We start from the raw sequence: 15,225 nt of genomic DNA on the forward strand, positions 1-15,225 counted from the left end.
ATCCCTATTGGTTACAATAATCTGGCATATGATGAAAGTTTTCTTCGCAATCCTGGCCTGTGTGGAGGTGGGCCATTAAAGCTTCCTTCATGCTTCCAACAGAAAAAGGGATCTGAGAATCATCAATACAGGGTATTGATTGCGGTTATTGCTGTGGTGGTCATACTCTGCTTGATTCTTATAGGTATCCTGTATAAGACATACAATAATTTTTCTCAAGCTAAATCAAAGACACTCTCTTGGAAACTCACACCCTTTCACAGGCTGGAATTCGACGAATCAGACATTTTGAAGAGATTGACAGAAAATAATGTTATCAGAAGTGGAGGTGCAGGAAAAGTGTACAAGGTGACACTGGGAGATGGCACTATTATTGCTGTGAAATAGATCTGGAACAATAGGAAACTTTTGTTGGGCCAAGACAAGGAATTTCAAGCAGAGGTGGACACTTTAGGGAAGATTAGGCATGCCAACATTGTCAAGTTGCTTTGTTGCATCTCTAGTTCAGATTCTAATCTGTTAGTGTATGAATACATGCCAAATGGTTGCTTGAATGAACGGCTTCATAATTATGAAGGGGAAACCCTAGATTGGCCTACTCGTTATAACATTGCTATTGGTGCTGCTCAGGGTCTGTCCTACTTGCATCATGATTGTTCCCCTCTAATAGTACATAGGGATGTTAAATCATATAATATATTTCTGGATTCTGAATGGGATTTTGGTTTGGCTAAAATGGTGGAGAAGCTGAGTCAGGAGAATGTCATGTCAGTAGTTGCAGGCTCATATGGCTATATTTGCCTAGGTAAGACTTTCCAGTTAAACGGATAATGCTATGACATATATGTTTGTATTAATCAAATGTGTCAATAGAAAAAACACAATTGTAGTGAATTGATTCAATTGATTGATATGTGTGCAGAGTATGCTTACACCCTCAAATTGAATGAGAAGAGTGACATATACAACTTTGGTATGGGCTTGCCAGAGCTTGTGATTGGCAAAAAACTCAATGATGTCGAATTTGGAGATGACTTGGGTATTGTTAGATGGGTTTGGAATCAGATTAACATTGACATTAACAGAGTCCTGGATTCACGCATAGCAAACTCACATAGAGAAGAAATGATGTTGATGTTAAGGGTGGCTCTGCTATGCACTAGCACTCTGCCCATAAATAGGCCTTTCATGAGGGAAGTTGTGGAAATGATGCTTCTCTGCAGCCCAGATGAAGAAACTAGGAAGGCGGTAGCTGCCACTTTGTCTCCCCATCTCAAGAGGAATCCTAGTGCTTTTACATCCAACTCTACATATGATTTCTCTTCTGCACACAACAGCATATATCCTTTCTAAGGCAATGATTTAGCTTTAGACATGTGACCATTGTCTTTATTATATCACCAATATTAGAAGTATTGGTCAGCGATGCTCTTTCCCTCCCTAGACTGGAGGAGCATTTGAGTAGTATAGTTGTACGAGATATAACTAATTCTATTGGTTTGTTCAAACCAGAAACGTGTCTACCTCAATGGAAGCATTTCATGAGTTCCTTGCATAGAATCATTTAGGTTCATACAAAGAATAGGACCACCAGGTCTTCAACAAATACATCAAGATATCAGTCCAATTTAGTAACAACTCACCGCAGGACCAGAATCTGAGAGTCTCCATATCTACACTAATAGGAGATGTTATGATGTAGCATAACTTTCAAAATAAACAATGGATTAGAGACAATCCTTCGATATTTGCATTCCCTTATCTAGTAAGTATATTGTATAATAGGACATTTTAGTATCCCAACTGCAAAACATCTTAGGCAAATAGCTTGTCTCATTAACTAGTTCATGAATCATATCTAGTTTTGATGATAAAGAGCTTCCAAAAATATAGTGTATTGGGAGTGCTCTCTTTTTCCTCAGTCCTAGTGTTTCATGCAAACCAACAAATTTAATCAAAACAAGATAGAGATTATGGATCAACTTAGAACCAGAAAGCATTGTCAAGGAAATCATGTTCTTCTTATCAAGGAATGGTTATTTTGAATGTCTATATTTTTTCTCTTTTGATTGGTATTTCATGCTAAACAATCAGTTTAATCGATAAGGTACATGTCCTGGATCAGGACTAAAAACTAGAGAGACTTGCTAGATTAAGCAACAGGGTATAGGTTATGGGCAAGGCTTAGAAACCAGAGAGCCTTGCCAAAGAGATCTTTGGGGGCTCTTTATCACACAATCCCCCATTGGCAGGGCCTTGGTCTTAAGCCAAGTATTATTCTTGGAGTCATAGGAATCCATAGAGCCTGCATAAGCATAAGGTTGTAATGAGAAACCATTCTTTTTACCAAACTTAAGCCCTCCGGATACATAAAAAATCCCATCCACAACAGTACCCAGGTATCCATATCTCTTTCTAGGCATATTTTCAATGGGTCTCCATAAATCAAGTTCAAGAACATATTCCTTTGCATGAGCAATGGATTCCCTACAAGCATCTCTCCTCAGAGAGACTCCAGCAACATAAATCCTGCCAAAAATTACACAATATCCTTTTATTTTCAGAGGCATCTCCTAGTCTTTGGAATTGATTTATAGATTTTATACCAATATTATCGTCTTATCTGATTTTCACATTGATTAAGGCTATAAGTGTATTTATTTGCTCAAATGAAGTCCATCTAGTTGCATTGGATTGTTGACAACATAATGTTTCATGTTACCACTTGCTAAGTTTGACAACATAATGTTTCATGTGACCACTTGGTATTTTCATAAAAATATTACAACTATTTCTAAGAAGAGACACTAGAGTTTCATTATATCTAGGAAAGTTAATTGTAGTGATACGTGGAGCTTCTTGGAAGAACAAAAAAAAATGAACATATCATAACTCAATACATTAAGCAAACAATTGTAAGTTTGTCCCTGCTTGGAAAAAAGTGTTTAATGACAAAACCAAAAGTTGTAACTCTTGATGCAAAACCCTTTATCTGTGCTATCTGCTTAATAGTTGGTGAACCCAAGTCAATAGAAGAAGGGATTAATTGGGACTTTACTATGTTGAAAAACTACTGAACATCTTTCATATATTTATATGCTTTCTCGATGTGCATGAAAAACCAACTCATTTCATCTGCTTCCACGAATGTAGTAATAAGAAAAGCAAAATCTTAGGATTTTATTGAGGACAATTTGTCAGAAAAGATTTTTCTTTTTAATGATTGAATATTTATCAAGTTAGTAAGAAAATCATTAAATGGATGAACACAATTCGTGGGACATGTATTAATTTCCTTTGATGATCAGGAAAACCATTCTCACTTGAAGTGTTTTCATGGCTGCCCTATAGCAACAACTAAGACATCAAAACAAATTGAGTTTAACATCCTGAGAGTTACAAAGTTTGAAAAATAAGAGAAGATATTAAATACTGAACTAAATGTGTTGAGCAGTGACAACAATTGTGAATTCATGGTGTAAAGTTAAAAAATTTTCCATTTATGCTTAGATAATGAAGGATAGACATAAAAATGGTGATTCCATGGACCAAAAAAATTGGTCTTTGAAATAAATGTTATCTATTATTGGATACTAAAGAACAATAATGCAAGCCAATCCATCCTCTTCATACATCAAATAATAAAAATTTACAATTGTAAGAACATAAATACAATGCAGTGGAAGAAGTAACGATGGAAAGTGTATCATATCCATGGCCATGGAGGCTTATCAATGAAAATTCCATGAAAATACAGTGGCAGTTTCTGTGAAGGCAACCATGGAAGGAGTAACCCAATTTCCATGATCATTGGGAATGATATCCAATCTGTCATGATAACCATCCCAAACACCCACACAACTGTAAGTGGTTCCAAGATCTTGTGCTATGCAAAGGAGGAAACCAAATCCCCTTGAAGGCCGACCTCTTCCATCTCTCACTGAACTCTTCCGAGTTGTTTATGTTTTTCCTGTGCCTCTAGGAGACAAATTAGTGTCAATCTTGTTTGAGCACTACCATGAAATGGAGATATGCAGAAAAACTTGAAAATTATTGCAGCCAGGATCCATAACTGTGAGCTAATCTCTCTCAATTGCGTAACAAGGGATAATCTCATTACTCTACCATAAGATGGAAATATTTGTTAGCTAGGCTTGAAAAGTTATTACAACTAAATGTTGAGCTTGATTTCTTTCAATAGGCATGTAATGTAGTAGTATTACTATTATTATTCCTCCCCTACTGCAGTGTCAAATGTCTTGAATTGGCCAAAGACATATTTTGCAGGAATTTCCAGATGCACTGCTTACAACCCACATGGAAAGGAAATATGTATTCATCGCATTTTGATTCTATATAGATATTAGAAATTGGATTCAATGTGGCAGTCAAAAACAAAGAATCTAAGCCATACAACCCCAAATCTACTTCCATTTCTCCACTGACTCAAAGAGAGCCTTTCATTAGGTTTTATGCAACCAAAGTTCCAAAACAGTTATGCAATCAAAAACCTTCATCATGCAAGAACTGATCAAGTATTTAGAACATATCTCGAACAACAGAGCCTGCATAGAGTCAAAATATGTTCTGATCCACATATATCAAAAATTTGGATATGAAAAATAAAAAAGCATCTACACTAGGTTACACAAAAACCATAAATTCACTTACCTGATAAACCGCAAAGAGAAACCAAAAAACACTAGAAAACTCGAGAAGTTGTAGAGAAACATTTCGCAGTGGTAGAGGATGAGAATGAGAGTTTGGGTGACCGGATAAGAGGAGGAAGTAGTGCTAGTGTGGGCCAAGGCAGTCGACCTGCCAAGTAGTGTTGAGCAGGAAGTATTGTGAGCAAGGGGGGTCGACCTACTAATAACTAATTCAATACCAGTTGTTAATATCGGTATCTTTATCCCTCCATTAGTGATCAAATTCTCTTGTTGTATTGCATGTTAGTGTCACACTTGGTTAGCTGCATTCCATTAGGGTCATGGATCATCTGATGGTAGTGGCTCATTATGCATTTTTCCTCATGTTCTTTACCTGCTGGCCCATTTTCATTCATCTAGATCATCTGTAGTAATTTTTTGTCTTTATATTTGCAAAAGTCATTTTTAGGGTTTTAGGTCTCATTAGGTCTAGGGTTTCATCAATAAGGTTTTCAAAATGCTCAATAACGGTCAGCAGGCATGTGAGGAGGTCAAATAAAGTTTCAGCAACAATAATTTCCATAATCACTTGCTCAGTGATTGATTTTTCCCCAAAACCCTATTTTGAGGAAAAACTGAGTTTTTTATGTTTTCTTGTACAAATTTGATGTAATTTCATTTTTTCCATATGTAATAACTTCAGAGGAAACCATGGTAACCTTGCCAAGCTTTTGCAACTCCATCACCTGCGAAGCAAACAAAAATTCAAAGCATTTAGTTCATCAAAGGCAAAAAGATAAAGAAAACTACCCAAAAACGAAGTTTTAAAAAGCAAGTCAAAGGAAAACATTAGAAGAATGGGTTTTGTAAATGAAAAATCAAAACTATATGTACATAAACCATTTTTCATGTGTAAAGAGTTAATTTGTATCCAAGGGAGAAAGAGTGAGTAATATAAAGTTCGTGTTGAAGCCAAAGAGAAAAAATCACAACAACTTTGGCATTTTCAGTGGCGTGGCACATTGGGTTTGAAGCGCGGCACATTGGGCCACACTCTGCAGTGTAAATTTTACACGGGCGTGACACATTGAAAGGGCATGGCGCACTGGGTTTGAGGCGTGACACATAAGGTTTGGAGGCCTATTTCAATCACAAACTCTCCCAAAAATGCAAAATTTGCTAAATCCTCACTGGTTCAAGTAAGTTTAACATTCCTCCATGATCAATGAGTGAGTTTATCTTGGTGCTTATGGTGATTTAATGGGAAAAACTTGAAACCCTACCTCCTTGCATTTTTGTCAAAAGCAATTGCATAAGGTTTACAAATTGTATTTTTTTTGCTGCTAATTCCACTCCTAGCCATTTATCACTACCTTACTCCTTCATTCCCTCATTCATTTTCTCCCTCTCTTTACATTCTCATCAACCCATTCCCTAATCCCCATATCCCTAAATCCCACTATCCAAAACCCTAGTTAAATATTCCCAAAACCTAATTGTTGTCCCAAAGCATAAATACTATTCCCTAAACCCTTCTATTCCCCAAAAACCTAACAACAATATTCCCAAAACCCCTCATACATATTCCCTCCAAAGTCCCTCATACATTCTTATCTTTGGCAGCAAAAACCTAAAGACACCGTATAATCTCTTCATACTCATCTAAGAAAGCTCAAACATTGGCAAACATGGAGTCAGATTCTTCCTATGACACATATGAGGAGACACTCAGTGATTCTTCTATAGAAATGCATGCACCAAGGAGACCTCACAAGGGTGGTAAAAACATACGAGAGGAACCTACTTCACTTGCCAAGTTGTTGGCCTGTCCTCTTTCTGTCACATGCTTTCAACACCAATCTTGTTATCAGTTCTGTGAGATGGTAGAGAGAGTCAGGTACCACCATGAGCTAACCAGATTGTTTGTGCTCCATCTTCATAATGGTCAAGTCACTTTGGCAGGTGTGACATTCACCTTGACACCTGGGACTATTTCTCAAGAAATTGGTATTCCAAATGTCGGTGAGCAGTGGAATAAAAGGCAGATGATTGATAGAGAGCATTATGAGCCTTAAATCAAGGCCGGTTATTAGAGACATGTCAATAGAGTTTTTCCCTTCTGGTATCTGAAGGACACATATTCTACCTTGATGAAACTCATAATTAAATATTTCAACTACAAGGGCTGATTTTCTTGCCTATATGGCTATCACATCAGATTGTTGATGCACTTCACTAGGGTGATAATGATGAATCTCGCCTATTTTATTTTCCGGAACATTGAGAAGATGACCACCTTAGTGCATAGGAAGCCTCCTCAGTAGCAGTATAACAACATATACCATTTTGTACTAATCAAAATTGTGGTCTTGTGTCAGCTTGGTTTATAGATTATCTCATGGGAGGATTTCATTTCACATGAGGTATTTACAGGTCCTAAAGTAACCCCAACAGTTTTTCATGAGACAGGAGGGCCTTCACATCAATAGGAAATTCATGAGACACAAACCACTAGTGTGCCAGTGTTTGTCACCTACCAAAAGGGCACTAGAAGGTTGTTTGTAGCGACAAAACGAGTACTATCTCAACTCGGGGTGGAAGGGGTCTCATTTCCTCCATTAGTAGAGAAGGTACAAGACAAGGGAAAGTAGCCATTGCATGATGAGGGGCCTTCAGGAGGACAAGAGACAGATTTCATTCTTATTCAGGATGATGACACCGATTTTGGCTCACAAAGCTCAAAGCTTAAAGAGATCATTCGAGAGCAGCAAGAGGACATTCATGATTTGTCTCTCAAACTAGAAAAAGCCAAGTGGATAATCAAATATCTGGAGCAAAGAAACAAAGAGCTAGAGGATCAGAAAACCATTATGGAGTTACAAAACATACGAGAAAACCGGCAAGCTGCCAAGAGGAGGAAAATCAAACTAACACCACTTGAATAAGAAATTGATGCTGATCGTGAATCTTGGCTTGAGAGGGAAAATGTGCACTTGGAAAAGATGTTAGAGAAGGACAATAGGGAGAAAAAGATGTTGAGGCACATGGCCTACCACTACTTGGCGTGAAACAAGGTGTGCAAAGCAAGAATCAGGATTTTGAAGGCTAAGTTGAAGAAAGCATCAAGGAAGCAAAGAGAGAAATATAGACTCCAGATCTTGGCTAAGGCTTCCTTGGCCCAACAAAGAAATTAATGAAGGACACTCAGCCCAAATTTCAAGAAATTTGGGACACTTTTTGCAATTTTGAAATTTTTGGCCTAAAAAACAGGTTTTTCTACCTGATGCGCTGTGCCACCTGGGGCGCGCTTTTGCTGGGGACCTCCTTTTGAGGAAAACTCAATAGTTTTGGATGTTTAATGGAAAAATATGAATTCCCACAAATGGCCAAGAAATTTTTATAGATTCTGAGCTTCCAAAAAGGTCAAAAACACCTCAAAAATGACCTTTCTGCCCCTTTTGGACACACATGAAGCAGTGTTGGAAGAACTCAGTTTTGGAGGGGTAAATGGAGGCTAAATTAATAAATTCTACCTGTTATGGCAAGTGGATAGGTAGACCTTTCTAACACGCCCACTTGGAGAAAATTTGGTGCACAGGAAGGCCTCCAAAATCAGCTGCAAAAATGCACTACACATAGGGAAATCAGTGCGACGCATAGGAGGAAATTTGCTCATTTTGGCCAAAAAAAACTTTGTTTTTCACCTAGTTTCTTCATAGTTTGACTTTTCTCTTTCTAATAGTCAAACTCATGATGTAATTTGATGTGAATTGATGGATTTTGATTTAATTATGCTAAATTTTCACTCATAGAGGTAGATTCATCGATGAAAAGGTAGTTTGCAACTGAATGAATCAGTTCCCTAGTTTTTAGAGGCAAGATGTTCCACTGCCTACTTTTTAGTTCTCAATTTAGAATTTGTTGGAACAACTCCTAAACTTATGAGCTCGACCCCTAGAGGCTAGTATGAGTTGTTGGTTGCCTATATCTTGTAATTTTTCAGTCATTCGCAAGGTTGGACTTTTCAAAAAGCTTGGAGCTTCATTGTATACTCATTTCAACAATTTGGCTAAGGAATAGACTAGGGTTTGCAACACTTTATGGGATTCTTGTGGCATCTTGATTTGGTATTGTGTTTCCTTCTGTAATTGTAAGTTTACATGTTTTTCATGTATGCCATCATCTCTCTTTGCTTCATCTTAACTAAATCAAACAAGTATCAAGGTAGAATTCATTGATTTGCAGTGCTCTACCTAGGGTTTCTTTAGTTATTTATGGTTTTAGCTGATTGAAGAGGATCCCTGAGACTTTCATGCCCTCTTCAACTCCTCACAAGTCTAAAATCTCTCCATCTCACACAATTTGAAGTACCAAATCATTTGCCTACCTCGCCCCATAGAGATCTCTGCAAAACTGAGCCCATTCCACGGACCCAAAATCTGCCTTTCACATTTGAGCCAACAAAATATCATCAAATTCAATCAAACTCTTATGAACACATACCTAGCCTAAAATCAATCTTTCAGTCAGTCATCTCAAGCCTCATTGATCATAATTTGCTGAGATTGACAAGGAGAGAGACCTCTCCCGATTTGGTAGGGCTAGCTACCAGGTTAAGCGTGGTTTGATGTTACCCTAGATCCTATCTTTCTCAGCCTGAGGTAGATTTAGGCACTAACAGTCATTTGGTTCATAAATCTTATTCCTGAATCTAACTAAACCATATTTCCTTAGGTGATACTCCTCATCCCTATCATCTTCACCTTGTTTTTGTAACTTGTGCCTCAACTGTTGATACCTGCCATAATGTTTTCCTTCATACAAGATCTTCTCCTGCATGTTTGTCTCATAAGAACTCACAGCTAAAATCTGATTCACCTTCACTCTCCTACTAAGATCATTTGCAACCTTATTCTAATTTCCCTTAGTCTACCTGATCTCAAAGTCAAACTCACTGAGGGTATCCAACCATCTAGCTTGCTTAGCATTCATATTGGGTTATTCAAACTAGTACCTCATCCCACTATGATCACTCATCAAGGTGAAACTCTTATCAAGAAGATAATGCCTCCACATCTTCAAGGCATGAATGTTAGTTTCCATCTCAAGATCGCGAGTCAAATAATTATTCTCATGCTCATTCAACTTCCTTGACTTAGCATACCGCATTTCTTTCCTACATGAGTAATCCACCAAGTCTTCTCTTGCAAGCAATTGTACATACCAAAATCTCTTTATTTGGATCTGCAATATTCAAGACGGGAGAATTTGTAAGAAAATTATTTAACTCTTGAAAACTAGTAGCACACTCCTCATTCCATTCAAACTTATTCCCTTTTCTCTCCAAGGATGTAATAGGATAGGTAATCCATTAGAAGTTCCTGATGAACCCTCTGTAATAACCTTATAAACCCATGAATGATCTAAAATCATCCACATTTCTAGGAGTTGGATGCTCCTTGATATCTTTAATATTTTCTGGGTTCACTGGTATACCTTTCTTGGAAACAAAATGTCCTAATTAATGAACTTATATATGAAAGAAACTACACTTGCTAAGCTTGGCATAGAACTAATTCTCTCTCAATAATCTTATCATTTCTACCAGGTGCTCTCCATGCTCTTCCTTATTCTTATAATATATCAATATTTCATTAATGAACACTATCACAAACTTATCCATCTAAGGATGCAACACACTATTCATCAAACACATCAAAATAGTTGTAGCATTAGTAAGACCAAAAGGAACCACTACTAACTCATAATGCCCATACCTGGTGTTATAGACATATTTGGGCACTACAACCCTAATCACATATGTCCATAAACCAAGGGCTTCTAAACCCCTAAAAGTGTTGTTTCATACCCTAAAGGAACAAGGTCAACTGATTACATCATTTCCCAGAAGTTCTCCTTGAAAAACTGCTCAGAATTGGTCAAAACTAGACCTTCTCACCTACTCCATGGTCAGGGTGGAATTCATCTCACCTATTGCACACGGGGGGTGTGATGCATACTGAAAATCCCTTCTATAGGGTGTGATGAGTGAGAGCAGGCAAATGGCAGAGGCAGTTTTCTAGGTGGAAACCCAGAGAATCTTCTAGAAACTACTCATTTGACACTTGCCTCTCTGAATTCACCTAGGGATGAGTAAGAGATCATGAAATCTCCAAGTGGAACCAAGAACTATCAGTGAAATGACACTAATCAAAATCTTAGAAGCTAACCCACCCACCTGCAAATATCTATATATGGATCCCTCGTCCTAGAGATCCAGAGGCTGGAATTTTGTATTTTGCAAGGAAGTGCTATTGGTTTCTCTGTGAAACATTGTAGTGTTGGGTGATCTAGTTTTTCATGAGGTGAAGAGGGCTTTCATGCTTGGAGGATGGCACCAGATTAGACCACTGGGTTGTAATCCTCTCTTCTACTACTTCTATCAATAAAGCTATCTGAGTTTTCCTCCATATACTTGTATATTTCGGAATCTTGTATTGGTGTATGCATTTGTATGGTTAATGTACATTTGATCCTATATTGTTTATGGTTATAGATCTCTATGCTTTGATGGTATTATGCTGCCTTGACTCTACAGGTGTGCTTTGAAGCAGGACAAGTGAGGAAGGACTGGTGAAGCACTATCAAAGGAGGGAGGATACAAGCAAGGAGCCAAGCGAAAGACTGAGGTTGGTACTCTTTGCTGCTCTCTCATCTATCTCTCATAAAGGAAAACAAAAGTAACTTTGGTCTATTTGTTTCTAAGATAGCTACCCATCTTAGTGGGACTAGCAGCTCTTATTGGACACTAGTTTTCCCATAAACAAAATGGCAACTCCGCTGGGGAGCGAATAGTTTGATTGTTAGTTACTGTTGTTTGCTTTATAAACTACAGACGGAGCCTGAAGTTAAGCCAACTAGCCTTCAAACTGCACTTGCTATGAAAGTGCAAGGTAGATCAACGCTACTTCAGTTAATCTTTGGGTTTGTTTATGAACTGAACATCTGACTTGCAAACATCCTAAGTGCTCTGGTGGTAGCTCAAATTACATCATAGATCAACCCCTATACTTTTTGTTTACTACCTATCATAAGCTCAACTTAAATCCCTGAACTTAGCTGCAAACTGTGAGTGAAAACCAAGCTCAATCTCATCCCTGGACCATCAAACTGTCTCTCATTGGCAGTATGGATGCGTCGCACCTTCCATGTGCTGTAGGTGAGATGCATCCATGTTTCCCTTAAGGACAGGTGCGATGATTGAGTGAGACTGTTTCTGCCTCTAGATTTTGGTTTTTCTTCATTATTTTCAGCTCTATTCAGTAGTTTTGTTGTCTATGATCAGTATATCACTGTTGAAACCTTCTTCCTTTACATTATTCAACCTCCATTGATAAAGAATTTCGAATGTTTTTATGTATTTTTTATCATTTACAGTTCTCCTTTTCAAAAAGTAGCTTAATCGAACTGTCGTCTTTTGATTTGAAAGTGTCGCAACTGTCGTTTTCAGTAAAAAAAAAAGAGTGTCGTAAAGTATTCCTCTTTTATATATTCGATTACACTTTTGTTATTGTATTTGATTTGAATCATCAATTCATTGAAGTTTCGAAAGTAGTTTTCAAGTCGAAATTGAAAGTTTCATCTTAGTCTTCCTTTCGTTTTTGAACAGAAATTGCTAAAGTGTCATTTTGAGGAAAGATAGTTAAGATATGTACTTAGTTTTCTTTTTGTCATTCTCACATTAAGGAAACTGAAAAACAAATACATGCATGTGCATTTGCATTTAGACTGCATGTGGAAATTGATTTAGGAAAAGTGCATCTAGTGTGTGCTCTCTACTCTATGTTGAAAGAATTTTACTCTTCTTTCCTTAACAGCTAGGATTTTCATTGCTAAAAGAAAGTAAATGACTGTTTATCATCTTAGATTGCATACTTAGGAATTGTATATCTACATCACATGCTGAACCTTAAAGGAAAACGTCTTAAGAAATATCAACTGTAAAATAAGCCTCAATGAACATAAAAACGCTTTGGAACCTAACGCACAACATCTAGAAGTCTAAGCTAGAGATGTATTCGGACATTGTAAAGCCTGGTAACTATCATTTTCATCATAGGTTGGGTGATTCCTCCTCTTTGATACGACAAGTGCCAGTATGGACTTGTGCTCCCACTTACCATCGAGTATATATTGGGAGACGACAATAGGCTATATCCTTTATCCTTAGGAAGCCGTGTCTGCCACCCTATCGATAGCAATGCACTAAACACAACATTCAGGAAGATTTACTACTGTACATAAAAGTATATCACAGTTTTGTGATTGGTTTGGTAATACCTCTGTCTAGATTTCCAGAGTAGTCACTTTCGTTACTCTTCAGACTCCTTAAGAGAAAAGGTCCATCTAAGCACTTGTCACTTCAGGCTCATTAAAAATCAAAGGCAACTAGAGTCATATTTAGATTTTTTATTGACTCTTAAAAATTGAAAAAGCAAGTTGTGTCAAAGCGTCATAAAATTTATTTTAATCAGAATAAAATCACTATTCCCTCGTTGTTCTTAGGTTGAGAAAATGGAGTCCACCAATAAAGGATTTCCCCTTGGGGCGAATCCTAGTCCTTTCTCTTCTTGGGGAGATGTTGGTGCTCTGGATATGGCTACATTGTCTCTTACACGACTTACAATTTGCCTGCCAGTATGGATATTCTCGACCTCTATCGTTCAAAACACCGTAATTCCTGAGCAATCAAATCAACAACCAGATAATACTGGAGTTGTTCTCCCACATTCCAATTCGTTTGTTTCTCCCTCTCCTTCTTCCTCTTTGCTTGGTGAAACTGGTAACACTAAAAACCAAGTAACTAAGAGGAAGAAGAAAGGGAAGGAGAAGAAGAAGAAGCCAACAGTGAAAGGGGGAAACCATGCATCATCTGGCGAAAATCCACACATTACACCATCCAAACCTAAATCTCCATGTGTCATTTTCAAGGGGGACCACTATCATCAAAATTGTCCCTGCATCCCATGGATCCCGAGGGACTGGTCTCCTTGCTTGCACAATCAGGTGTCTTCAACCTCTGTCGATCATGTTGAAAGTACACCGTCAACTAGTGAAAATGAATTTAATGGGTAGAAAGGAAGATCTAAATTTCCTTATAGGTTGTGTGAAGGTGATCATGCCCTCCACCGTTGACCTTTCCTGGATGAAGCTAAAAGAGTCTTGGATAATCGTCCTGCTTCACCGCAACGACTTCTTCCTGGATACATGAAACTCTTACCAAGTCCATCGCTAGTTGAAAATCCGACTTACACACCTTTGTTGTCGGTCGAAGCATCTATCATTGAAGATAAACCCTCTAAGTCCACACTGGACCATTGTCAACAGGTTGAGATGGCAGTCGACCCAGTCTGGTCTTCAGAAGGTCCATCTTCGGATGATACAGTCTCCAAAGAGAATGAGAACGACATCGTTCAAATTCTTTTTGTTAACACAAAATCTGATGAACATGGGGGCAATCTACTCATTCCTTTACTGCAGGAAGGAAGTTCATCAGAGATTCATCCATCCATTTATTCGGTCCCTCCTCCAAGAAATCTAGTCATTTCCTTTGATTAGAATCTACTAGCGAGACCCCGCCTACTGTCTAATGTGCCATTCCATATCATAATACAAGCTTATAGATTGATCATGGCTGATACTATCATAGATGAAGGGGCTTCCATGAGTATCCTTTCCCCAACTGCTTGGAAAACACTTGGTTCACAATCGCTTTTTCCTGAGATTCAAAATCTGTCAGGCTTCAACAATGGAACCAGTCGACCTTTAGGGATCCTTCTAAATTTGCCTATAACTTTGAGAAGGAAAACCATTCATCTAAACGTGATGGTAGTCCAAGGGCCTCTAGATTACAATCTAATCCTTGGACGTGACTACATTTACAGCATGGGAGCTATTGTTTCCTCATTCTTTCGAGTGATGTGTTTCCCGTATGAAGGTAGAATGGTCCAACTCGTTGACCAACTTTCATTCCCCAATTCAAACATGGCTACTAGTTAAATTCCATCCCTAAATGGTCTTTTTGCACAAGGAATGTCTCATCAACCTCCAGTCTCTCCACCTGATGATCGCGAGTGATTCAGTGAATGTGACTAAACCCAGGGGGCATGTGCCCTGGTCTGCTTCGGTCGGAAAACCCCAGAAGGTAGGTTTCTGCGTAGGATATATGACTAGTTTGACACACCCGTCTATTTAGGAAAATGGGATTACACTGGAAAAGGATTCCCTCGTCAAAAATTATGTTATTAGAAGCTCCCACCATTCACCTTTGTCTATTTCAATGGACAGAGCTAAGGAATTGTTTTGTCTACAAATGCGGATGGAACAACCTTGCTTTAATGCAAGAACTTCCATATGGTAACCCAGAAACTCTACTTCTCTTTATATCTCGGGGCATGCAAACCTTTTGTACGCAAGTGAAAAGTGACCAGCGTAACTCTAACCCCATAGTTTTTACTAACTTCAACTACTTAAGTTAGGTTATTGGTCTAATCAACCATTCACCTTTGCAAGGGCC

The 15,225-nt window shown here is 38.1% G+C and overlaps 1 pseudogene; it reads left to right on the plus strand.

Moving 5' to 3' along the window:
- The first annotated feature begins 534 nt into the window (after nucleotides 1-534).
- LOC149207757 (leucine-rich repeat receptor-like serine/threonine-protein kinase BAM2 pseudogene) lies at nucleotides 535-1,353 on the plus strand (annotated as a pseudogene).
- Nucleotides 1,354-15,225: the final 13,872 nt, after the last annotated feature.

The sequence above is a fragment of the Pinus tabuliformis genome, chromosome 1_2 (genome assembly GCF_031772625.1).
Source record: "Pinus tabuliformis cultivar Carrire ecotype Pingquan chromosome 1_2, CPIR1, whole genome shotgun sequence".
Lineage (NCBI taxonomy): Eukaryota > Viridiplantae > Streptophyta > Pinopsida > Pinales > Pinaceae > Pinus > Pinus tabuliformis.